This window comes from Cygnus olor, chromosome 1 (genome assembly GCF_009769625.2).
Source record: "Cygnus olor isolate bCygOlo1 chromosome 1, bCygOlo1.pri.v2, whole genome shotgun sequence".
Classification (NCBI taxonomy): domain Eukaryota; kingdom Metazoa; phylum Chordata; class Aves; order Anseriformes; family Anatidae; genus Cygnus; species Cygnus olor.
In genome coordinates this window covers 41360344-41385761 of record NC_049169.1, presented here as the reverse complement: position 1 = coordinate 41385761, position 25418 = coordinate 41360344, and the positions used below count along the sequence as shown (strand labels likewise).

Here is a 25418-nt window from a genome sequence, read left to right as displayed (position 1 = left end):
CAAAAATAAAAAATAAAAATTAAAACAAAATCAGTGCTGATGCAAAGAGACACTGACAGCATGTTACCATCTGAGATAAAATTTATGTTTCAAATCTGGAATAAATTTTTTGTTATTCTCAATGCCAGAATTTAAGGCACCTATTTCTTAATCATATTGATCTTCATATATATTTGAATACAGCAACAGAAGACTCATCACAAAATAAGGGTGTCTGTTCAAAAATTTAAATAGAAGCAAATGGACGATGCATCAGCAATGTGAAATTATAGGAACATAAACAATTGCACAAGAAACTACTACACGACAGATAGAAGCTTGTTCCCAAACACAGCCTTACCTAAGCACGTAACCCTTTCCGTTTGCTGTTCCAACTTTTGAGAATCACCTCCCACTGCAGGTGGCAAAGGTGAGTGCTGTATGGCAATTACACTTGACAAAGTAGGCTGAAATGCTACTAGTATAGTATCTTTCTATATAGTCTATAGATACTATTTCTAAATAGTATCTTTCTATTCATTTTTTAGAGCATCCTGGGGAAGTCAGTGAAATAAATAACAAAACTGCTACTGACAAGCAGTCAATAACAGTGCATTGTTTAAAACTTCCCATGATTCAGAATTTGTATTAGATTATCAGCAGCTCAGTTGCAGCAGCGTGTTACTACGCTCCCCAGCACGCACACCCAGTTTTTCTCACCCTGTTTCCCCAGAGACTGAGGTGCAGCAGGACAGAGCCAAGGGGCCGATCACTCGCAGACACAGACCTACTGCAGACACCACTGCTATGCAGGGCCTCTCAGACACAAGCTGCATTTCCCCCCTGTTTGACGGTTTGGGGGACACACAAAATCCACAGGTCCATAATGCCAGGATGCAGGAAGATGCAACACGAGGTACTGCTGCAGCCACCAGCACAGGGATTTAAAACTGTAATGATTCTGAAGCTCAGATAACTCAAAACCAAGCTGTTAAAACCGAGCAGTTTCCCTGGTTCATTGCGTGGTCAGACATGTAAATTATATTACTCCCCATGCCTGGCAATTATGCTATACTAGGCAATTAAGCTATTCTGTGGAACTGTATGGTGTTTTCAAGCCAAAGCCGGACAGAATGCAAATAATTTTGTTTGGACTGCCCTCATTACTTTTAACATGCAAAGCACAGGGTGGCAATTCTTACTCGTTCCATTCAGCACATTGTTCAGTGGTCTTCAGCCTTTTCAAAATAAACAGCTGTAATTAAATGATCTTGGCTAGCATTTTTTTTTCCCAGTAGCACTCAATTTCTTATTCACCATTTTACATGGATACTTAACATACACACAGTCACAGAATAAAATATCCAGAGTCCAAGAAATCCTAATGATCACACACTAGATAACAAAGATTGCATACTAGATAATCTACAGATATAGAAGACAAGAAGAATTAGAGCTTTTTAACAATTCTATTCCCTTAACAGACACATAACAGTCATTCAATGATAATCTCTAATCATTTGCAGATACTCATAATAAAATAGTCTGGCAAAATAAGCATTTAACACTGCAAACACAGACCGAAAGTAAGCGAGCGAGCTCTCCAAGCAAGCCTTAGACCCATTAAACAGCACAAGGAGGAAAATATTTTGCAGGAGTATTTGACTGTGGGTTACTGAATCACTCCTCGAGAGACATGCCATGGAAGGCATTCAGGATGACTGAGCTTCTTGTTTAGGTACCTCTATTACATGCTTAAATTCAGATGGACTTAATTCAGATGAAACATGCCTGAAAAAACTTCTTGTTTTACTTCACTACAAGCCATAAGTTACTTGTAGACTAGGGGAGAAAAACCCCTAGATAATATTCTGAGATATAGCCAGAGCTGCTCCTTCCATAACCCTTATTATCAACACAGGTAGTTCTTTAAAAGTTTACACTGATTGGATTTTCAGGAAGCAGTCAGCATTGTCAGGCTCTCTGAAGGCCTCTTCCATTTTTATGTCCCATCCTGTCCCAATTACCTCCCCCCCCCCTCCCCCCAGTATATATGTTGCACACTGAGACACTGTTCTGTGGTACTCGTTGCTGGCAAGGATGGGTATTGGAGCCCCACGGATTACTATTTTTCCATAATCTGACTGTACTCCCCACATGGACATTCTCAGCTTTTGCCATGACATTAAAGCTACTTTGCAATGAGCTTGAAGCAGGTGCAGGTATGAAACCATGGCTGTAATTTGTGCTTTTTCTTCATTTTTTCTTGTTTGTGTACAGGATAAACCACAGAGCTGCATACTAAGCACTACCAGCTGCATTGATTTGACTTTATTGTTAAAAGCACTTGAGAGTTGTGTTATTTAAGTATTTCTGGAAATACTGATGCAGAAATAATTTTCTGGGTATGCTGATAGAAAGGACCATACATGTTTTAGAGGGAAAGCATGCCCATTTTCTGTGTTAATAACTCATTATCAAAATGGAGCTTCTACTTTACATGCAGGTATTAATGGCGTTAGTGTTCAAAGAACTTGCTCTATTTTTATTTATTTTCTTTTTAGTATTTCCTTTCCACTCAGAAAATGAACTGAGGCCACAATGACCAGCACGGAAATGTAGAGAAGCACAGGGCTTAAGTTAGAAGTGAGGAGACTTCAGACCAAGGGGTGGACACAGATGGACTCCCTTTGTGAAACAGATAAGTAAAGCATACGTGGGCATGCAATTTGTAAGGTGAGGGAGGACACCAGCAAGAGAGGCACCTTCACTGATCATACTCAGGAGCCCTTGTTTTCATGCAAAATTTGGGAGTTGGGATGGAGCAGAAATTGAATATTATGCCTCTTCACGTCTTTCAAACCTGACATCATCTATTTGCATATGCAAATGTCAGCTGCAAATCACAGTACATAGAGTAAATACAAGACACAGCGCGGGTTAGTTCCTGCCCATCAGTGTTGCCAGGGTTGGCAGCCTGGCTGGTAGAGCACAGGTCAAGCTGGCATGGCTCCATGACTCCTGTGAGATGAGCACTGGGGCACGTCCTCATGCAGGAAGTCCTCTGCCCCACTGTACCCAGGATTGATTCTTCAGTGCTATAAAATGAGACTCACCACTAACATTTTACAATGTTTTATAAAAGTTATTCACCTCTGTAGAGCAGACAATCCGTTCAGGGATACCAGAGACATAACTTCCATCCTTGTTTGACACACTTCCATGAAACCCCTAGGCAATGTGGCACCCAAATATGGCCCTAATAATTTATCCACAGCAATAGCTTCATAATGGTCTCAAAACAAAATACCCCTATTCATGAAAACTTCTTAATTTTCTTGTTGATCTTTTCCCACAGGCAGAAAGCATTTAGAAAGCATTATGCTTGCATAATGATCAGGCACACAAAGAGTTATCAGGAGAAGATGATGATGTTGACTCTTGGAGCATTTGAGATCAGTAATTAAGAACCCTGCTTTCAGCCAGCGTTCAGAACGAGAAGACAGTATCTGTTCTCTGCAAACACGGATGGTAGAAGTGCCACGGAAAGGCTTGTCTGCACCAGATAAAAGCAGTCTAGGAAAGCAGCTGGTAAGCCAAGAAAATATCTCTAAGCAGTGAGGCCTGCCTACAAAGTTATTTCTTCTGATACAAAATCACTTCTGGTTCCAACAGCAGTAAAATTGGTCCAAATATACTGATTCAGAGCAGAACAAAAAGCTGCAGTGTATACAGCTCTTCCCAGTCAATGCAGCCCTGTTTATTCAGACGAAAAGCAACCACATAAAGACAAGTCCAGAGATGATACTTAACTTCCTTTGTTAAGTTCACGTGAGGATGAAACCTGTTGTATTTCTGTAAGTGTATCATCCTATCCTCTGCATTTCTTCATAAGGCAAAATTCTCTCTTCAACACAGAATGCTATGGTGGAGTCATTACAGTACCAGCAAGGATAGGATAACAATTGTCTGCATTGTTCCTGGCTCAAGGCAATGCAAATTGAAATATGTATCCTCACATTTGTACATATTAAAGAAAAGAAAAAAGAAAAAAGATATAAAAGATTACAAGAGGAATCTAATACTTAATTTCTTGCACTGCTGTTCTGCAAAGCAGGATGCTGATTACTTCTACTTCAGACTAAATGTACAAGTTAACACTGGTTCACATAGCAATTTAGCTAGCAAGTTAAATAGATAGATAGATAGACAGACAGAGAACGTCCCCTAGCAATATCTGGGAACAGCAAGGTTCCAATATTCTCAGAAACTGTTACTAGAACTGGTGCAGCAATTCCTGCTCCTTGTTTTTACATACAGCAGTTGCAGATCCATTCCAGAATGGAGTTGGTTTGGATTTGATAAGAGTTTTATAACAAGAGTCAAATTAATTTATTTTAGATTTCTCAAATCCTTTTTATCTTTCATAGCAGCCTCCATCAAACAGGATGAATGCTATGCACAGAACTTAGAACTGCTGTTATGCGTCGATTTTATTTCAAACTTGGAATCAGTACCAGACAGAAATGTCTTATCTCTTCCATCACCCAATTCTTCGGCCACAGAGCACCAGAGATAAAGAAACACAAAGTATATTTTTTGAGAGAGGGAGTCCACTCCAGCCTTTTATGATGATCTTCAATAGATTTGATGTGAGGGATAACTGCTGTATGCACAGTACTCTGTGCCAAGATAGATGACTGAGTATAAGACCTACGTGAAATTTGGTTATCTTACCAAGCACTGTCCTGCTACAGGTGTAATACTTTTAAGTGATATCTAAAACATCTACATTTCACTGTGCATCTTACAGCAGTTCTGTTGAGGTGCTGCACTGGCCAAATTCCAGCTTGAGCCATTATTTCAATTCCTTATGTACAGTTTCTAATTTCAGTGGGTATTTCTGCATTTTTGTCCACACCAAAAACAAAAAAAAAATTGTGAGTGTTCCTCTATACTATTAAAATAGACAATATCTTTTCATAAAAAGAGTACAATTTCATTTTTACATACATAACTTTTGTGAACAATTGGAAGAATGAATATTCATTATTTGCGTACTTGCTCAATAGTTTATCATGTTTGTATTATTATTTGTAACACAGCATGCACCACAAAAAGCTACTGTAGAATCTACCAACAATCTTGTTGGGATCTAAAAAAAGACCATGCTGAGCTAGAAGGGGAAGATAGGAAGTATGCTCTAGTTATATTATAGAAAGAGTGGGCAAGACAATATAATCAAAAATTACTACATAATAGTACACCTGTATGGATTTTAAATAGTTTTCTCATATAAGGAGACTGTTTCAATGCATGGGATAGAAAATTTTATGAGGCTCGTAAGAAAAAAAAGGCTAATCAAAAATAGTAGAGCTTTCATACCTTTGAAATCGTGTCTTTAGGGAGTGATTAAACCTTCCTTTCTGTGAAAAAAAAGACACAGATGATCTGTGCATGAGCAGTGGTCATCCTTCTGGGACTTCTAGTTATCTACAGCTATTGCTCCAACTCGATTACCAGGACACCAGAAATCCCAGACAAATTACTAAACACTTTTTTTTGCCCCCACTTTACACAATTTCCAGGAAGAAAAAGGCAATATGCTTTGGGAAATACCTAGATATATGGTAGGTTTATGGAAACTAATACATCTGGTATTTCTTGATAACCCATATATTTCAAAACTTTGTTACCACCCCATGAAGGGCAATGTTGTCCAACAGGAAGTGTGTTCTTTCTGGTTCCTAGGCTGCAAATAAAAGAAACAGGACAGACTAAAGATTCACATATATATATTGCTCAAAACAGTGATATACCCAATCACAGAAACAGCCTACTGAAGGTTCTCCAGTTACTCTTACGCGTAATAGCTAAGTCCACTTCCCCTACGCTACTGAAAATGAGAATATACAGTCCCAAATTTGATAAATCTTAGTCCTTACATCTTAAAAAATACCATGAAGCCACACAGCCTCTGTTGGTCTACCATGACTTGCTAAATAACTCTACTGGATGAAAGCTAGCTGTTTTTTCAGAACATTTTTAACTCTATGCCTGTTGCAAGTGACCATACCTATCTTTGCAGAACATGTCTCTGACAATTTCACGGGTACTTCAAAAGCTGACAATTAATTCCTTCAGTATCTGTTTAGTGGCAGCCTTTTCAAGTGAACCCCATACTTACCCCAAGAAATTACATATGGGTGCTGATCAAACATTGCAAGCAGTGCTTCACTACTATTTATGCTTCAGTATTCTATACATGGCCAGACTAGTCTGCTGCAGTTAATTTGATTGATTCAAACAAATAAGCGGCTGAATCAACAAACAGCTCCTAGGGATGGCTGAGCAGAAAGACAGCTGAGCAAGTGAAACGGTTGGTGGGGGCGGGGGTGGGTGGGGGGAGAGAGCATGCAAAAGGATTTTATATATATATATATATATATATATATGTGTATATATATATATATTTACAGAAACAGATCCAAATGACTTTTTTTTTTTTTTTTAGGAAAAAAAACAGTGGTAGCTGGTGCATCTTAGCTACAAACTAAAAAGATGACTCTTAAGGGTGGAAGTTATTCATCTTCACAATCATAGGACCACAACCTTGTTTAAATTCAAGCTGGGAAAGACCTTCTATGTAAGTCAGCTTCCTGATCTGCCAGTGCAGAATACATTTCTACAGTATATTTTCTAATGCTTTATTCTGGCATGACTTTAAATTCCCCAGTGATGCAGCTCACAGTGCTTCTCACAGGAGAATATTAAACAGCCCAATAGATCTGAACACTCTAGGAAGTTTCTTAAAAGCTAGGCATACAGAGTTAAATTTTAAGCTGAACTTTACATTTTTCAAGCATTCTGTATCACTCCTCACCGACACAGACAATTGCTCGCTCCATGCATTTTTACATACCAATTGTCTCCTCACAGTTTTAGACTACATCCACGTTCAAGCTTCTTCTGTTGTGAGTGAGAAAATTCTTACTTAGGATTGAGTTTGGATTACCTAGTTCTCAGTCCATTCAAACAAAACTCAATAGACCTTGAGAACATCAAATATACAGCTGCATTTTAGTATGTCAAGGCATTTGGTCAGTTGTACCTGAGCACCTCAAAGCTGAAAATCCGTTACCTTAGAAAAGCTTAAAAGTGCCACATAACTGGAGGTAACGTGGGACTGGAAACAGGAATATCCATACACTCCAAAGCTTCATAGAAAATGTGGAATTACAAATATTTAAAGTAAATCATGGAAAATAATCTTAACATTTTAATACCTGTCTAGCATGTGATTACCACCAACTACATAGTAGCACTTTGTTATGGAAAGGATATGGCTTTGTGCCTGCTTAGAACAAAGCACACCTCCACTCCCAAATATCCTGAAACATGCCTAAAGAGAGTAAGGTAGCCAAACTACAAGTCATGCTCCACTTGTAAACAGATTTGTGTCTCCAGAAAAAGCAAAGTACCCAGTGTCTGTGAGACCATCTTGGGTGGGATTCATCTGAAAACACACATCTGCACAAGTCTAAGCTAGTAATTCGGTGTCTCTGGAAATAAATAGGCATTTTTAGAATGTGATTCCTCTCATCTAAAAATAGCTCAGATGAATCATTATTGAAAATTCCTACCTTTTTCCACTGACTGCAGAAAGAAAACAAGGTAACTGTAAAATGCACAGATCTTTGATGATTGGTGTATAAAGTCAGGTGAGGAGAATCTCTTCCATGAGACCACACTTCTTAAAGGACAGAATACATGAAGTTGATACATTCAAACAAATTCCAAGATTAGGAAGTTGTACAAAAAGAAGGTGGGAAAAATAAAATAAAATAAAATAAAATAAAATAAAATAAAATAAAATAAAATAAAATAAAATAAAATAAAATAAAATAAAATAAAATAAAATAAAAACAGCCTAAACCTACCAAAGCATCCGATAAAGTCCCACTGAAATAATTCCACATGAGTAATCTACTAGCAATTAGCATCTCTTAACTCAAAACAGAGAGCAGGACCATCTGATCTTTACTTATTTGTCACAGCTGAGGAGTTTAGTTGCTCCATTAAGTGAGCTACTCTGGGGAAACTATGGATCTGCTCCTTTCACACCCAAGTTGTCTACTACAATCCCTTCACTGAGTTCTATCCTTCTTTCTTAAGAGTTGAAATTAGACTTGGAAAAGAGTCTCTCAAGAGTGTCACAAAAATTTATTTTATTCCTTTTCTGTATAACTGTTAAATATTGCAAACCACATCCTGAAGTTTTTGTTTTGTTTTTGGTCCATCTATTGTACAGCTACTCAAATCAATGATAAACTTTGTGAAGACATAAAATAGGGCTTTCATTATTTTTCTTTAAAGCTTGGAAATAGTTTTGAGTTGTTTTGCCTCTTAACATACAGAGCATATTTTGACACAGTCAAAAACTGGTCATCTTAGCTTGTCTTATTTTGAATGATACATGTTTGTCCCTCAGACAAGCTACCTGCCCTGAAAAGTAGCAGTAAAAACTGTGCCGATCCTATGACTTCTAGTTGTGTAGGTAAGTAGTATTACTGTCCTAACCTATCAGTAATACAGACCTAGCTGTCTCCTAACCTCTAACCTCTCTTTATATTTAGAGATTCATTGCCACACAATGAGATTACAGAAGCTTAAGTAAAAGAAAATGTGAAACGTTTTATAGCACTTGTAATGTGCTACCTACTGCATGCATTATCTTTGTAGTGTTTTTGTTTGTTTTCTTTTTTGTTCCCCATTTCTAAGCACTCTTTAACATCCTGTTAGCATATAGTACCACAGATTTTGTTCAGATCCTGAAAATGGAGCTGTAAGTGAATTGCTGCTGGTTGTTATCCACCTTCATCAAAGTTAACTGTAGGTCGAATTATTTAGAAAGTATTACTTTCCCCACGTTTTTTCCCCAAAAACAGTATGACCAGACTTGAAAAACAGATTTTTTTTCCACAGGTCTTAAAAGCTAGAACTACTGTGAAAAGGGACTCAGGGACTACTTTAGGCTGAAATTCACCCTGTGAGAAGGAGTAGTGCAAGACCTCCGCATCAGTGATGAGGAGTTTAGCTGGCCCATAAAGCCTAGACAACACAAATCTGATTAACACCTGGGCATCACTTTGGATTTCAAGAAATACCTTTACACAGTCTATATTTGGCTATTTCAGTGTCTCCATTGGCTTTGCTAATATTCAGCATTCTAGGAATAATGTTTTAGTCTTCCCTTAAAAATATCATAAACAGCCTTTCCCAGAAGATTCATATTATCAAATGACTACAGTTTAGTCTTGAGCCTATAAAAACGTTTAGAAATATAAGCACTAAAATGTACAGAGCAACAAATAGTACCCTTAGCAGCCTTTCCTTGAGGAGTACGATAACTCAGAACAATACCATTAACTTTCCCTTCACTCTTAGGACCACAACGGCTACATGTATAGTGCTGATCTCAACCTCACCCAGTCAGAAAGCTTCCCAGTGGGTATGTTCCTCTTTTTTGGACAAATGTGTTCTAGCCTTTTGAAAAGTGCCAAAAAATTAACTAAGTATGTTTGAAATGTGCCATAATTAAATAAAAAAAGAAATGCTAATTAACAATGCAAACAATCCTTATTTCCTCTGTTGAGACAGCTGTCAAGTAATTTGCCCTCCCAATTATTAAATCGTGACTCATGTCACAAACATGCTGCTGAATGAGACCACAGACCTACACTGCTTGCACTGATGTATTTACATCTAAACATTGTCGGTCTCGCAGAGATGATTAGAGATCACCACACATAACATGTTTCACTCGAAAGATAAACAAATGTGAAGGTCAGAGATCATCTGCATTGACAAAATAAGCACAACTACTTCATGTGATCAAACACACGTACAGAGTCTAATAAAGGCTGTGAACAGTGTTAAGCTGCATCTCATCTGTATAATGGTCTGAATTTACCCTTAGCATTACAATTAATCACAAAGCATGTGTGAAATAACCCAGAAAGAGAGATTTAGCAGCTGGGCTGAATATGTATTTTAAGAAAATCCGGTTTCTGAAATTATAAACTCAAGTTTAATTAATTTGTTCACCAGATGCTCAGATTGGCAAAAAAGATTGAAACAATCCTGTAAAATGCACTACATACTTTAATAAAGACACGCTACCTACCTGAATAACTTTCTGCAATTATTTGCATTATAAAATTGTCTACGAATATAAAAGCTTCCCTCTAAAAAGATCCCCAGCACTTTTAATTTTCTACAGCCAAAACCACTTTAGAATATAGGAGTAATTCTGAACATATTATTTCATTTAAAAATATAGCCAGTATATGCACAACATTATTGTTATGCACAAAAATTCTCCACATTTTTTAATGCAGTCACAAATAAGTAGATCATGCACGCAGACCTCAGATGCATATAACTTAATGTTTAAATTTACTTCAATTGCTTTTCAACAACTAAAAACAACTTTTTTTTTTTAATTTTAAAATCAATCAGTCCAAACAACCTCAACCAAAATAGAGATTGTCACAGTTGTTACCATGTAATACTACCAACTACCTTGAAATACTGGCACAATATTGATGTATTTTTAACAGAACACTGCATCCAGAATCCAACAAATGTACACAAAGCAGCATGATATGAATGATGTCTCATTTTATAAAGGCTAATACATACCAGATAATGCAGCAAGAATGCATAATTTGTTTCATCTTGTCACTGTAAGATTCTGCATGAAAATATTACATTATTACTACTTACATATTTCTACATTCTTCCTGATTGTAGATTTAGGGAAAAAAAAAATCACAGAAGTGGAGGTTAGGATAGAAGAAAAGGCTCAGAAAACAATATCTCTACCCAAGGAGTGGATCACATTGCACTGATAGAAATTTAATGGTTCTTCAGGAAGCATAATGAACAACCTTATCTCAGGAGACCTCTGTTCTCTACACACATCAAGAGTGGTGACAGCTCATCCTTCCCAGAAACCAATACCAGGAAGAAAGTGCGCTGCCTGAGAACGTTAAACCTACAGCAATGTTAGATGCCTGCTGTCATCAGGGACAAGTATTACCATGCAGCCTACCAAGCTAAGCTCAAATGCTGCGACACACGCAGAGACCTCTCTCTCATTTCTTAGCAACATGAATGGAGAGCATATCTGTTTAATTTGAGTGTGTTTGCCTCTCTGAGCCTGGCAGCCCGCTGCCTAACTCCCCACAGCACTGTACACAGAGCCAAGTCGGGTCTGTCCTTGGCAGGTGGTGGGGAGTCGCTGAGGCAGCCCCCTGCAGTGGAGGGGACTACGGGGCATTATCCTGCCAGATGAGGAGTAGCATCGACTGCCTGCAAGGACATTTTGTGCAGACGTCTTCCAGCAGGAGCTGGTTCTCTAATGTTGTACCCTTGAGTACAGAAATAAAAGGAGTGAGGGAAAGCTGTGAAATATTTAGGGTTACAGAAGCATTTGAATAAGCTTTCTCCGAAACAAGAACAGAAAATAAAACAGCCTAACTCAGCAGCTATGCATTTGCACACATAACATTCCCAGATAATTGAAAGCAGAACATAGGATTTTGCACGAGAATCATCATGAAAATTCATGGCCTGGTCAGTCAACATAACTGAAGCAAGAAAAAGGCTATGTGCTTCATAAGAGCTTGAGGAAGAGACAGGTTAGCAAGTTCAAAAGCAGTAAGGCATACTCCACTAAATTGTAAATAAACATTCATAAAAAAAAAAAAAAAATCAGCCTCAACCACCTCAGCTATATGTTTCCGTGAATAACTTCTCAGTGCCAGGAATAAGTTCAAACTGTAGTCTAGTATTTACAGTCTGGAGGAACTGATTCCTATTGCTAGAAGATCAGCATTAATTTGCTTAAGGCTTAGCTATACTGCACAAGATGCTATTAACACTACCATCCAGTGCTAGGCACCCAAGCTAAACATCAATACCTTAGCTGGAAGTTATCTTCTGCTTTTACTTTATCTGAATTAGTACACCAAGCAAACACCACTAAGAGCAGTATCAGGCTCTCTCCTCACGAGCCGCAAAAGTAACTGCTATTCACAAGATTAAAAAAAAAAAAAAGAAAGAAAAAGAAAAAAAAGTTGTTTTTTTTTTTTAATTATTATTATTACATGTATAAAATCAGGTTAAACTGGCAGAGTCTCTGTAATATGAATGCACTTGTTTACCCCAATATGTTTATTCTTTTGTAAAAGTGGAAGAAAGTGTCATGACTCCTCTCCACCACCCCTTTTCCTTCTTACCCTCTCTGAAATTGAAATGAATAAAAATAGCCCATTTTCATGGCTGCCTCATAATAGTAGCAATACCAAGAACTTATCTTTGTAGTTTGGCACAGGTGTCAGTAGTATAACAAAGTCAAAATGTATGGACCCATATTATAATATATGACCTGAAAAGGTTTTCATTAGGTAGTGACATTTCTCTGCATAATATTTTCAAGAACAAAACAAGCCAAACAATGTCAATGTTTTTACAAGCAAACCACTTTCTGTTCCAGCTTTTATAATCAGGCTAAGAATCATCTTAGCAGCCATTTGCATTTACGAGAGCACAATTTTCTATCCACATCAAATGATGAGGAATATGTAGTGGTGCCCATTAGATTCACATTTTAGCACCTTCATTTGTGGGATTATTTTTTCCTTTACATAAAGGACTCCAGCTCAACAAGAATTTTTTAAAAAATCACTGTGTTCAACATTAGCACACAATGAAAAATGAAACGGAGAAAGTCTTCATCCCGTTCACAGCAGGCAACCATCCACATCAAAAAAGCTTCCATCACAGAAGCCGGCATTCATGGGCAGCCTGAGCAGAGCCAAGAGGCAAGCTGGAAGTTGGAGGCCAGCCATCTAGGACAGGGCAGAAGCACCTGTGGGATAACTTGCCGTGCTACTGTCCATGGTGCGTACGTTCTGTGGGGAGCAGAGCAGCCAGTGCTGTCAATCTGGCATCTCAGCTGAGCCCGAAGTTCTCTCGCACAAACGTGTAAAAATAGCTTGCTGTTTTCGTGATGATTTTCACCATATATTCCACTTTTATGGCACCTTCCACCAGGCAATTTTGAAGCAACTAATATTAATTAATTCTCAAAAGGCTCCTATGTAGCATTTCAATAATAGAGACAATCATTTCACTCACACTTCTATCCTCTGTAGCACAATGTGACAGCTTCTTAAAAAAGCAAAATATAATAATAGATTGCCTAAAGCTGGTTAGGGTAAGTTGTCTTAAGCTCAGATTTTCAAAGCTTCATTCAAGGCCCCAATGGACTCCCATGGGCTCCTTTGATTCTAGCTTTGCAAGCGAATCCAAAGTGCTTTTTTCAAAGAGAAAACAAAAAATCTCAGTTTTATTAAACCCTATTAAGTGCACATCTTTGCCCCATCCCTGTGCTGTCTTTTTTTTTTTTTCTTTTGATATATTCTTTGTTCCCCTATGAATATTTGGCAGTCTTCTACTTTCTAGAATGATAACCTACTACCACACCTCAGACTTGGCAGCATTTTTTTGTTTTCCTTCATGTAAAATTCAAAATTTGAAATTAGCATCATACATAAAAACAGGATGGATTAGGAACAATGAAGGAAAATGCTTCAACGTTGTATTTAAAATTTCTGAAAAATCACCTGGCAGGTAGACTGTAAGCAATATTACAAAGCTGGTTTGTGCTTAAAAGGCTTAATATACTAACAGTGATAATTAATTTACAGTTCTTTGCTATTAAGATATTTTTCTTATTCATCTGTGATGTTAGATATACCATGTCTACTTCTGTAAATTGCAAACTGTCACTGAATGTCTATTAGCATGTACACCAGGAAGTGCATTGGAGGAGCAATAGTAAAGGATTTCAGACTTTCCTAAACAACAAGAAAAATGCTACTAGAAAATATCTAGTATGGATATGGAAATGCATATAAAATTATCAATGATGAAAGGAATAGCTAATGCTAATAACCAAGTTAAGTTGGTAAAATAGCCAATTAAAATGTCATCCTTAATTAAAAGGCCAATTAAGGCAAAGGGATATTAAGATACAAGTAAGTTGCAAAAGAATTAAGACGTATAATGCTTAGCACAATGCCCTTTCTTAAAACATCCGCCAACAGCAAAAGAGTTTTACCAGAAATAAAAACTGGCTCTCATTGCCTTACTTTTAAACATTTGACATTCAAACTATTCCAAAAGGTACAAATTAATAGAGCTACAGCAGAAAAATAAATTAACCAAGTTCTAAGAAAGAAAGGTAGATAGATAGATATCTCATGCACATTAAAAATAAAAAAGTAAATAAAAAATGAAAGAGCAAATATGCTGGCCTGAGGCAAGCTTGGTAGGGCAGCGGATAAGAAATGCAGTTCCTCCCCTCCCTGCCCCCCTGCCAGCCTGTCTTTGGAAGCAAGTCTTCCTCAGATTTCAAAGCTTGTCTAATGAGGAGCCAATAAAACATTATAATCTGCTAATGCCTATTACCACTGATTCACAGGACTTCCTCTCCCTTCAATTAGCACACATCACAGATCACCATGGTTTACTAGATGATGCATGAGAATAGGGGATTACATCACAGTTGACATACGATAATAACACACGCAATAGAAACAGAGCAATAATACTTCCAACAACCCCTGTAATTGTTGCTGAGATATTGTAATGACAGATCTGTTAGCACTAGGTCAGTGGAAAATATCTGGGTTTCAAGCTAGCAAGGCACAGACTTCTGGCCTGACGAAGAGTTCTTAATTCTAGGATTATTTTTTTTCTGTTGCCCTCAGAGGGCTTTTGGTCAAGAGAGAGTGTCATCATTTTGATATCTTAGTATTTCTGCCTTCAATCAACAATAAATCCATGTGTATAAACTAGCCCACCAGTCTGATATTATGCTATCTTCCTCCTCTTTCCTCAAAACCAAAATTTAGCAAAAAAAATAACCCAGGGAAACTTCACTCTCAAGTCTGAGAACAGGTTTCCAAAATCTAAAAAGTAACAGCTAATGAAAGAATGTGCAAATATGCATAATACTTTTGTTTCAATAAGTCCACTTTGGTTTCGTCTCATCCTGGCCTTCTCCTCCTCTGCTACCCAACTCCCTTATGCCGTTTCAGGTAACGATCTCACTACACAAATGTAATTTATTTCCTGAATATGTGAGGCAGCTAATCTGTTCATGGCCTCGTCAGCCTACCTCCTACAGTTTTACCTTCCAGAAAGAAGGTTATACTGGTAAAACAAAGGCTACTAAAAATGAGGTAAAATTACTAAAATGAAGGATTAGATGACTCAGGCTGTCTCCACAGTTTTCTGATAAACCATGAAAAACAAACAAATGAAATCCCTCAGTGCCTATTCATTACCTTTAGTTAGAGCTTCTTTCTCTTCTGTAAGTTCATTTTATCACTATGCTAAATTTCTAATGCGTAACATTAGCTATTACATAAGTCTCACATCCTTTTCTTTTCTTTTCTTTTCTTTTCTTTTCTTTTCTTTTCTTTTCTTTTCTTTTCTTTTCTTTTCTTTTCTTTTCTTTTCTTTTCTTTTCTTTTCTTTTCTTTTCTTTTTTCCCTAAACAAATGTTGGGATGCCTCTACATAGTTACATTTCTGCTCAAGGAGAATACAACTGTATTCCAGCCTGTTGTGAACTACTAAGAGAGGCTTTACCACTCTGCATCAAAATCTGCAGACCATCACTAGCAATGCTGTATCCACTTATTACGCCTTCTTCCATATTGTTTGTTGGCACTTAGTCTGCCCTTTGGCAATGAAAGATGCAAAATGAACACAGACCCATGAGGTTTACATTCTGCTTAAGAGTTTTGTTAAAGTTCAGCCACAGGGACAAAATCCTTGCAATGTACTCCTGCACTCCAGCCAGGCCATCAAGTATCAGACAGGTTGGGGTAAGAAGGAAAATTAGAAAGCTGCCTGCAAGTTATTACTAAAGCTTCAGAAAAATGTTTTCTGAATTGCTCATAAATTGAATACTAATGTATAGGTCATTTTGATAGCTCTTTCAAAGTTGGGTTGACAACTGAAAAGATAACTCAATTGTTTTATCTTTACAGTTGACTTTGTTTAGCAGATGTTTTTGGAGCACCGTAATAGCTGGCTTAATTTGTCTTTACATTTGCTCAGTAGTGCTATTGTACTTTATCTGTTTCATGTAGTTAGAATAAATGTTCAGAAATTGGCTTAAAATATCCTAACCATGTTGGCCAGTTTGCAGTACTGAATATGGCCCTTTTAAAACTGTGTTCGCTTCAAAACAGATGCTTAGAAATTCTGGCATCCCTAAATTAGAGGCTAAATCTGCCAACATAGTCCAGCAGAAACAGAAGAAAAGGGGTAAAGTCACATTTATACCCGGTGCATTGGCCACAACAGATCCTTACTGCAAATTAAGGCAGCCTAGAGGTTGTTATAACTTACAGTCATCTCCATGCAAATCCAAGAGGCTTGCTTATCAGCCAAGGAACTGTAAAGTATAGGTATAGTCTCGCCAGAAGTCCCATTCTGCTAAAACTTCTCTCCAAACCTCATCCTGGCTGGAAATGAGATGGATTTACAAGGCTAGAGAAGTCCTAAGTGATCTCCCATCTCTGGGAAGCAGAACAGAACTGGGCTTGCAAGCAACCATATGCTATCATACATAACACTGGGTCCAAAATATATATTACAAGGTGAAAGTCTCGTGGTACTGTGTTTCTTTAGATGATAAAGTGCAATTACTAACAATGATGACTAAACTATTGGCAACTGTAAAGTGTGTATATATATATTTATATATATGTATATATATAAAAGCTAACATCTGACTGAAGAAAGGTGGCATTAATGTAAGTAGCAAGACTATTTTGGGAGACTCTATAGCAAAAATTGACAGGACAAGACTGGTCTGAAATCAGAAAGGTTTAAGTACCTACGTTGAAGGAAGTGCATCAAAGCAGGCTGCAACTGCTAAATGGGACTTCAGTACATCAGAAACCTCCCAAGAGAAGAAAACAAACAAGCTATACCAGCAGAAATAAAAGATCAAGTAGAATAGAGCCATCTAGTAGTAAGGTATACAGAAGAAAAAAAAAAGTAAATAAATAAGTAAATAAATAAAGAGGAAAAATCAGTTACAAAAAATGTGTCTAACCAAAAGCCCCGGCTCTTCTCTACCAGACACCTGTTATTTCCCTGCCTTTAGAAATATTTTTAACTTAGCTGTCCTTCATTTCTACTAAATCAACTGACAGTTCATTTGCTGAGGCATTACAAAATCCTTAGTAGCAGAAGATCACCAATTCTGAGTGAGAAAGGAAGCAAGAATTGTTCAAATGAGGTTTAAGGTACTTGATTAGTACATCCATGACCACCAGGCTTGCATTATTGCTTTAAATATAGATTTTATATGTTATACTAAATAAGACTATATTAACTAGTAACATCCTGCCTTTCTGGATTACTACATTTTCTGCTAGTAAGACAACAGAGAAATTGGAACTGACAAAAGAGTCAATATCTAAACAAGACCAAAGGAAACAAATCAGTGATGGGATAAAAAAGAAAATACAGCTTCTGACAGTGAAATAACGAGTGCACCAAATCACATGAAACAAAGAGAATTAGAGGTAATGGAAGACTGGGATTTTTGGACTAGTGTCTTTTACTACACGTATAGAATCCCATGCTACATATAAATTGTACATGTACTTAACATGCTTTGTTTCATTCTCAGATGTTGCTTCTTCAGAAAAGGTGGGAAAATACACCATTATGATGATTCAACAGTCACGTTTACTGCCGCATGCAGAACTTATTCAATTCTGACTTCATGAATTACAGGCTGTCCTGGGGATCAAGCTTTTCCCCATTCTTTGCTTCGTAGTTTGGTCATGCTTTACATTTCCACATTGTTTCGTCACTGGAGCTCTGTTCACCTGCACAGAGCAGACTACTTTTCCAGCTCGCTCTTTTGACTCAGTACCCTCCTGCATACTGTCCTTTTATCCTGGTCATTATATAAGCCATTTTATTTGTATCATGTACGTATGCTCACTGAATATCTGTTAACATATTTTTAGTGGCTTATATGTATGTAATGAGGCATTGCTCCGTTCGTCTCTCTCATTAAACATGAGGATAGTACCCTATTTGAGACACTTTCAAGAAATGCTGCAATCTTCACCCAGTTTGAGTTACTGCTTGAACTTCTTTATACCTGTCCCTTACCAGCTTGTGCTGTGCACTGTGTTAGCATGGGATGGATTATTTTAAAGCACACAAATTTATTTTCACAACAACACACTGACACCACCACTACTAGATAACATGCACTTGGTTTGCAGTGTCCCTTCTTTTCTCTTCCCATCAGGGCATCCAAGGATGGTTCCTTGCTGCCTCCACCCATGCCATGACTGCACTGACAGATTATAGGCTGTCTTCTCACCAGGTACAACACCTATTCCTTGGCCGCTAGCTGCGGTAGGTATGCAGTGAGTCTGCTTTTTTGACAGAGTAGCCAGCCCCAGGCTAAAATGAGAATGGTTTGCCTATTCATGTTCTTGGCTCTAGCAAACTCAAAATTCAGCTACCAAAAAGTAGCTCATCCCTAACAAAAGACTGCAATATTTTGTTTGCAGGTTGTAAGTTCAGCACTATATTCCCCTGAGTCAGGAATAGGCCATTAGCAGCATTTCTCTTCCATCCTTTTTGCAATATCATTCTCATGGGAAATTAATTAAAAGCCTACCCTTTTCTACACTAAGACTTGCTGAATTTCAGTCTGGATAGTTCCCTCCCTCCTCCTCCCCCATCTCCACTGGGGAAGGATAATAAAATTAAAGAAAATTATTTTCAAGAAAAGTCAGATGCGATGCAGCATCACAGATGTTCATAGTTTTGTTAATATAATAGCAGAACAATTTATATTACTGCAAGTAGTGAAGAATGTAATATAAGAGACACACTACACCTATCAGATGCTTCTCAAGTAAAAATAACGAAATGAAGATGACAGCTCTGTATTGTCTAGGATATTCAGAAAATTACTCCTAGCAATGAAGTCATGTGTTGCCAGGACAGAGTTGTGTCTTCTCATAATGTATATTCACGTAATAGACAAAGAGTAATTTTTCAAAGGCAGCCTGTGACAGCTTACTTGGGAATCAAGTAACATGTAGTGCATGACAAAGTTGTTAAGAATGGCATTGTCCTACAGGCTGACAAAGAAGTTATTCATTTACTGTCCATTACACACTGGCTGGATGAATCTTAATAGCTCTAAAGGAGAATATCTGTTTATGTTCTTACAAGACATTAATAGTTCACTGCACAACTAATAAGAATTTTTAAACAGAGCATAATGCTGAGTTGTTCCTTTAATTTCAGTTAAGATAAAGCTGCATTTATGTACTCAGTGGTTTTCGTCCTAGGGTAAAACAGTGCATTTTCCCATGATCTCTGCTAGAGAAAAATCCAAGAACAAAAATGAAAACAAAATCACCAAGAGAAATCCATTTGTTCACAAGAGGGTCTTTATAAATCTTCAGATTAATAACACATTACTTGTAGATATTACTGCCTTTCCATACCAACTATATGCTTCAACTACAAACTAAAACTTGAAAACACTTTTCAACATTTCATTTCTATATAATTACACATATAAACTGAAGACTTATTTCTTAGGCTTTCATAAATAACTATACATAGCAATTACTGTCAGAAATGATCGTTCTGTCATTTTTTATTTTTTTTTAAAGCACTACATGTTTGCACAGGTATTTGCAGGAAAAAGAAACTGCAGTTGGTGCTTTGGGAGGGCTCCTTTTACTGTTCACATGGGATATGAGGCATGAAAAGTAACAGGTCCAGCAATCAGCTGAAAATACGAGCATAAACAAATTTCCACATTCTTCTGCATTGCCATCTGCAGTTCATATATCTAAAATGCCCCAGGGCATGACAGTTGTTTTCAAGCACTCAAAACTTGTACATATGTTGTACACACCTGAAGGGCTAACCCCATAAAAAGTTAAATATGCAATGAAAAATAGCATAAATGTCAGGAATACATTGCCACTTTTCCTATTAATTTTGCTTAAACAAACAACAAAAAAGTACTTTTTTTTTTTTTTTAAATACTGCAGAATTTCTTTTGTTTAAGAGTTTTGGAAACATCAGAAAGATGCTTCTAGGACCAAGCAGTTCCAACAAAAGAGACAGACGCATAATCAAATGCATATGTCCTGAAATGAGAATAGATCCCATGTAGGTTTAACATGTAAATTAGCATTTGCAAATACACATACATACATAAATATGTAACAGTTAAGTGGAAAGAGAGTATATTTCTCCCTAGCACTCATCACAGAGACAAAGTAAAATCTCAAAACTGAAATGTCTTTAACTTCTTTGTCATACAGTGTAGTATTTAATTGTAAGCTAATTAATTTTGTATGAGGTCCCTGAAAAGAGTATGTGCATTTCTGACAGATTATTTATGGAAATCTACCTTGTCTGTGTGTAATAATAATAATAATATTAAAAAAAAAAAAAAGCAGTGCCACACACTGCCACTGGCATCTAATTACGAAGACAAGATTCCAGAGCTGTGAATTGCTCCCAAAGTAATAACATGCAGACATAAAATTCAAGAACACGTAACATAAGTTTAGCAAACATCCAAAATATATGCAACTGGCAACTAAACCCACAAAGTAACATCTAAATATTTTAATTCAAATTTTAACAGATATCAAAATAACTATACTAAAAAAAAAAAAAAATCAAACCTGTCAAAATGCTGATAAATGCAATGACACTGTTACTGAGGCAAAAAATGAGAGACATATTACCACCTGGCAGGCTGGAGACTATTATAAAAAGCTGCTAATATATGGAAGTCAGTCATACAAGAAGAGGTTATGAATAAGGAATATTAGCAGTTGAAAAATGGAGAACCATAAGTGGTCCCTATTAGAAGACTACAAATACACTATATTATATACCCACAGCATTCCATTAAAGAATAAAAGAACTCTTACAGGCTTAAATAAAGTATGCTTGAGTACCTAACGACACTGCATGAAAATACAAAGAAAACACAACATCAAAAATAACGTTCTTAGAAGCAAAAAATAAGTGCTGCAGTCACAAAACTGGCCTCATCCACATGATAAAGCTAGGTTGTAAATGTGAGTTTAAGTGATGATAAAGGAAATATCCACTCAACAAGAATAGTATTAAGCAGCAGAAATATAAAAAATAAGCATGCATGTTAACATAATATACTTCTGCTTCTAGCATTTTTAGCTTTCTGGAAGAATTCATTTTACCTTGAAATGAAAAACTCAGTTTTAAGCTGACATTAGTATGAAATACTGGAAGAGTGCTAACATGAGTACTGATGAGTGGGCTGCTAAGCAGGAAGCCAATTGTATTTCTGGGCTATGAAACAAACTTGAGAGCAATGTCTGGGCTGGTATGTCAGGGGAGCTCTGAGGCTCTCAGAAAGCCGAGATCTACTGGAGATCTACAGTCTGCTTTGGGAAAGGAAAACAGAAAAATCTGCACAAAAAAGAATAGCAGCAAGTCTCACTTATCTCTCTACCTTAGAAGTGATAATACAAGCAGTCATGGACAAATAAATCTTACATTGCAGGAAGATTCAATCTGTAGAAAGGACGATTATCAGAAGCTGCTGCAGAAAGCATTAACACCCCAATAACTGCATTTGTCTGGGGAAAGGGCATGAGTCTGAAACAGTTTTCAACATCACATACTCAAATACATAGGTTAAGAGGGAAAGCCTGGTGGAGAAGAGGGTGGTAACGGAGTGGCACTGCCAGGATCGCTTCATAATAGATCCCTTTCTCCTCACCAGGAAGGTGGTACTGAAACCTCTGCAGCTGGCAAGAGGACACTGAACAAGTGACAAAGCCAAATAAGTAAAGAAAGGGGATAAAAGATTTTTCTCTGCCCGCAAGCCTGTTTTCTGTAGAAGAGTTTGATAGACCACATGGCCAAGTTATCTCTGCTCTTCAGGCTGGCTAGACAGAACAGTGACTCGCTATTGACTACTGAACACAAGTAGCCTCATTTCTGTAGACTGAAGGAAAAGACACAACTTTCTCAAAGATCTTCCACAAAGCCTAGAGCAGCAGTGGAAGCCTTCCCATCCCACCTCATAGACTTACCACCCACACCCCAGACTTGCTGGTTTCTAACCTGCAGGTGCAGAACAAACCACTGTGCGGGATTCACTCAGCACAGCACTGCAATAGCCTACGGAGACTGGGACTGGTGCTCATAGGATGACACTGCTTGGCAGGGGCCACTGCTGCCACCTTATATCCCCATATACCTTAAATCCCCTATTACCTGATGATTGATTCCTCCCATTTCCTCATTGGCTGAATATTACAGGTTCACAAACTACTCAACACTTATTACTATACATATATGTATAATTTTATTTGAACAACCGTTAAATTCTCCTCTTCCTTCTTCTTCCTTCTTCTCTTATGACTAGAGGGCCCATGATTTTTTGTTTGTTTGTTTTTACTGATTTCACACTGCTTGTCTTGTTTTTCCTAGCTATCCTCCTTATTTTGTGACAGTGGGACCTTTGCCTTATCTGCTTAGCTTACTCCCCAGTGTTATGCCACTGCTATACCTGCACAATTGCTTTTGAATATGCAAGGTTAGTGGAATTTTACATTGCAAAAACACAGCTTTGTTTCTCACAGTACTGAGCTTTCCCCATATCTAGATTAGTGCTCCCATTTGTGAACAAGCTAAAAGAAAATCAATTAGGCAACATGAGAATTAATTACTGTTAACATGGGTCAACAGTCCCTGACTGGGATTTGAATCATCACTCTGCACCTTTTCTTCACCAGAAGAAGATGTGAAACAGGACAAGTCTAGTAATTAAACTGAATAAGTATTTTAAAAGCCATTAAAGTTGAACTTTAAGAATTCAGTCTTAAGATTGTCATTATTTTCTACATTTAGGAACTTGGATCTAAACTACAAAGTGAGTATTCACTCAAAGATTTGGTAGGTTTTTTGTATGCTTTTGTATCACATTTTATAAAGTTGGTTCTCTGATGATTCAACACTTTGTTCACCACCAAGATTTTTGAGTATACTTGATCTTATAAGCCATTTTTATGATAATATTTATTTGGAATCAATTGCATATCTGCTAGAAGCAACAAGGATTTTTATATAACTGAAGAAAAACAGCTACGTCATTAACAAGAAATATTAAAGGATTAAGAAAACAGCATACAATATTGCTTTTGTTATAAGAATAAAAGTAAACCAAGCTCCATTTGGCAAATGACACTGTAAGGATTAAGAAGTAGAAACACTTATTTGCCATATACACGTATGACAGACTATCTGCAAAATACAGACTATTTGCTCTTTTCTTCTAATTAAAAGCTCTAAAATATTACATTTTACTGCAAGATATGTATTTGCACTTGAAGTCATCATTGTTACATTACACAGAGCTTCTGTACATGTAAAAGATGAGCTGAGAAGTCAAAAGAGGATTTATAAACTCAAGAAAACCTGTAGATTTAAGAAACCAGACATACTGGAAGACCAAGAACATATTTTGATCAGATATTTTAACTGAGATAATCATTTTCTATTACAATAGAATTCCATTATATGATTTTGAAAACATTTAATTACATTAAAAAATATCAACAATTTGGGAGAAAAGAAAAACTCACAAGAAGAAATGAGTAAATATCATGCAGCCTAAAACTGAAAAAAAAAAAAAAAAAGGCAAAAAAATAAATTTTTAAATGTGGTTTGTGAAATCAACTTAATTGTGTTTATATTGCATCTAAACATTTGATAGACTGAAAAAAATTACAAAGCACACTTCTCAATGAATGTGACAAGAAAATAGCCAACTTCTAAGTATGTGGCAGCTGCATAACTAACTTTACAGATGAGCTCACAATCCAAAGCAATTACCTACTTCTTCACTCTGAGTTTAAATGCTCAATAATTACAGACTTCAAAGTATATTTATAGGCTTCTTGGTTTTGTAGGACCTTAGTATGACTGAATTCCTTCATTCCCCTACTCCTTTACAGATGGAAGCTGCTTGCAATAAACCAGATTTTCACCTCAGTCATGATGTGCAAGTTCACTTTCTGCAAAACCTCCAGCAGAGCATTAAATGAATATGTGGACACAATATTGCTGACAGAAGTACTTCCTAGCAATTATTCCTCATGAAAATGCATAACACCACTGCAGTAAATATGGGATTCACAATCAATTCCATATTTTGTTCAGCTACAACATTTTTCCTCAAAAACAAATCGAGGAGAGATGGAATGGCTATCAGTTTCCTGGTGTACCCTGCCACAAGCAAACAGTTTAGCAAAGCCTGTTTTTCCTACATTTTATCAGTAGATTTCTTTGAAGGCACAGTAGTTCACTATTAATCCCTACGAAAGAGAAGAATCACCACTGAAATTTTAAAAGATCATTTAAATAGAAAATGCCCACACTAAAAGACAGACATAAAGCACGTAGGGCAGCTTCTCAGCCCAGATTGGTACAACGGTTGATACTTGATTCATCATAAAACACCAGGGTTACCCAACCCCAGTAACCATAGGTGTATGTAAAAGCAGAATTTCTCTTTGTGCTTCTGTACTCAGATACTGTATGGCATTGCAGTACTGACTCCATCTGAGTAGAAACTCCCAGGACAAACATATAGCAGATGGCTGGAACTGCAACATACATGCTGCATTCATTCACTCCTTTATTATTCATCCTGAAGTCCCTCATGATTAAACTGTAATTTCCAGAAAATTGCAATGATAATTGTAGGTAAGTGAACAAAAATTTTACCTAATGCAAATCAACTTCACATGATTCATGTTGGAGCCTTTTTTTTTCTTTTTTAAACAAGTGATCCATTTCTACGTTCAGGTATGAACAGATACACATAAACAAATACAATTGTACAAACATAAAAGCTCAGGATGGTGGCTCTGCACACAATAGGGTCCACTGCTTGCATCCTACTCCTCTCAAAATCACCCCTTCGACCGATAGAACTATAATTAGGACCTGGAGGTTTGTTACTGTGTCACTTGAATGAATTGATCTGCCAAGAAGCCAACAAAATGGAACGTGACTTGTAGAGTAAAAAAGGCCTTAAGAGACCAATCTTCAGTGGACTTTGCAGCCAGCAAAATACTGTTTCACAGGACTGAAGCATCGTGACACCTGCAAACAGAAACTCGTTTAAAACTAAGCACAGGCTAAAGTGGATTGGAAGTAATTTTATATGTAAGAAAAAAAAATAAAAGTTTCAAGGTAGTTTGAAAGTTTCTT

The 25418-nt window shown here is 37.0% G+C and overlaps 2 long non-coding RNA genes across 3 annotated transcripts in view; both read right to left on the bottom strand.

Moving 5' to 3' along the window:
• LOC121068597 overlaps positions 1-25418 on the bottom strand; it is a 104977-nt gene that overhangs the window by 38445 nt on the left and 41114 nt on the right. The window lies entirely within an intron of this gene.
• Positions 2055-5727, bottom strand: LOC121068596. The gene is made up of 3 exons (XR_005818974.1): positions 5599-5727; positions 5365-5405; positions 2055-4661 (listed from the first exon to the last, which is right to left on the bottom strand). It is a non-coding gene; the product is annotated as an uncharacterized LOC121068596 (long non-coding RNA).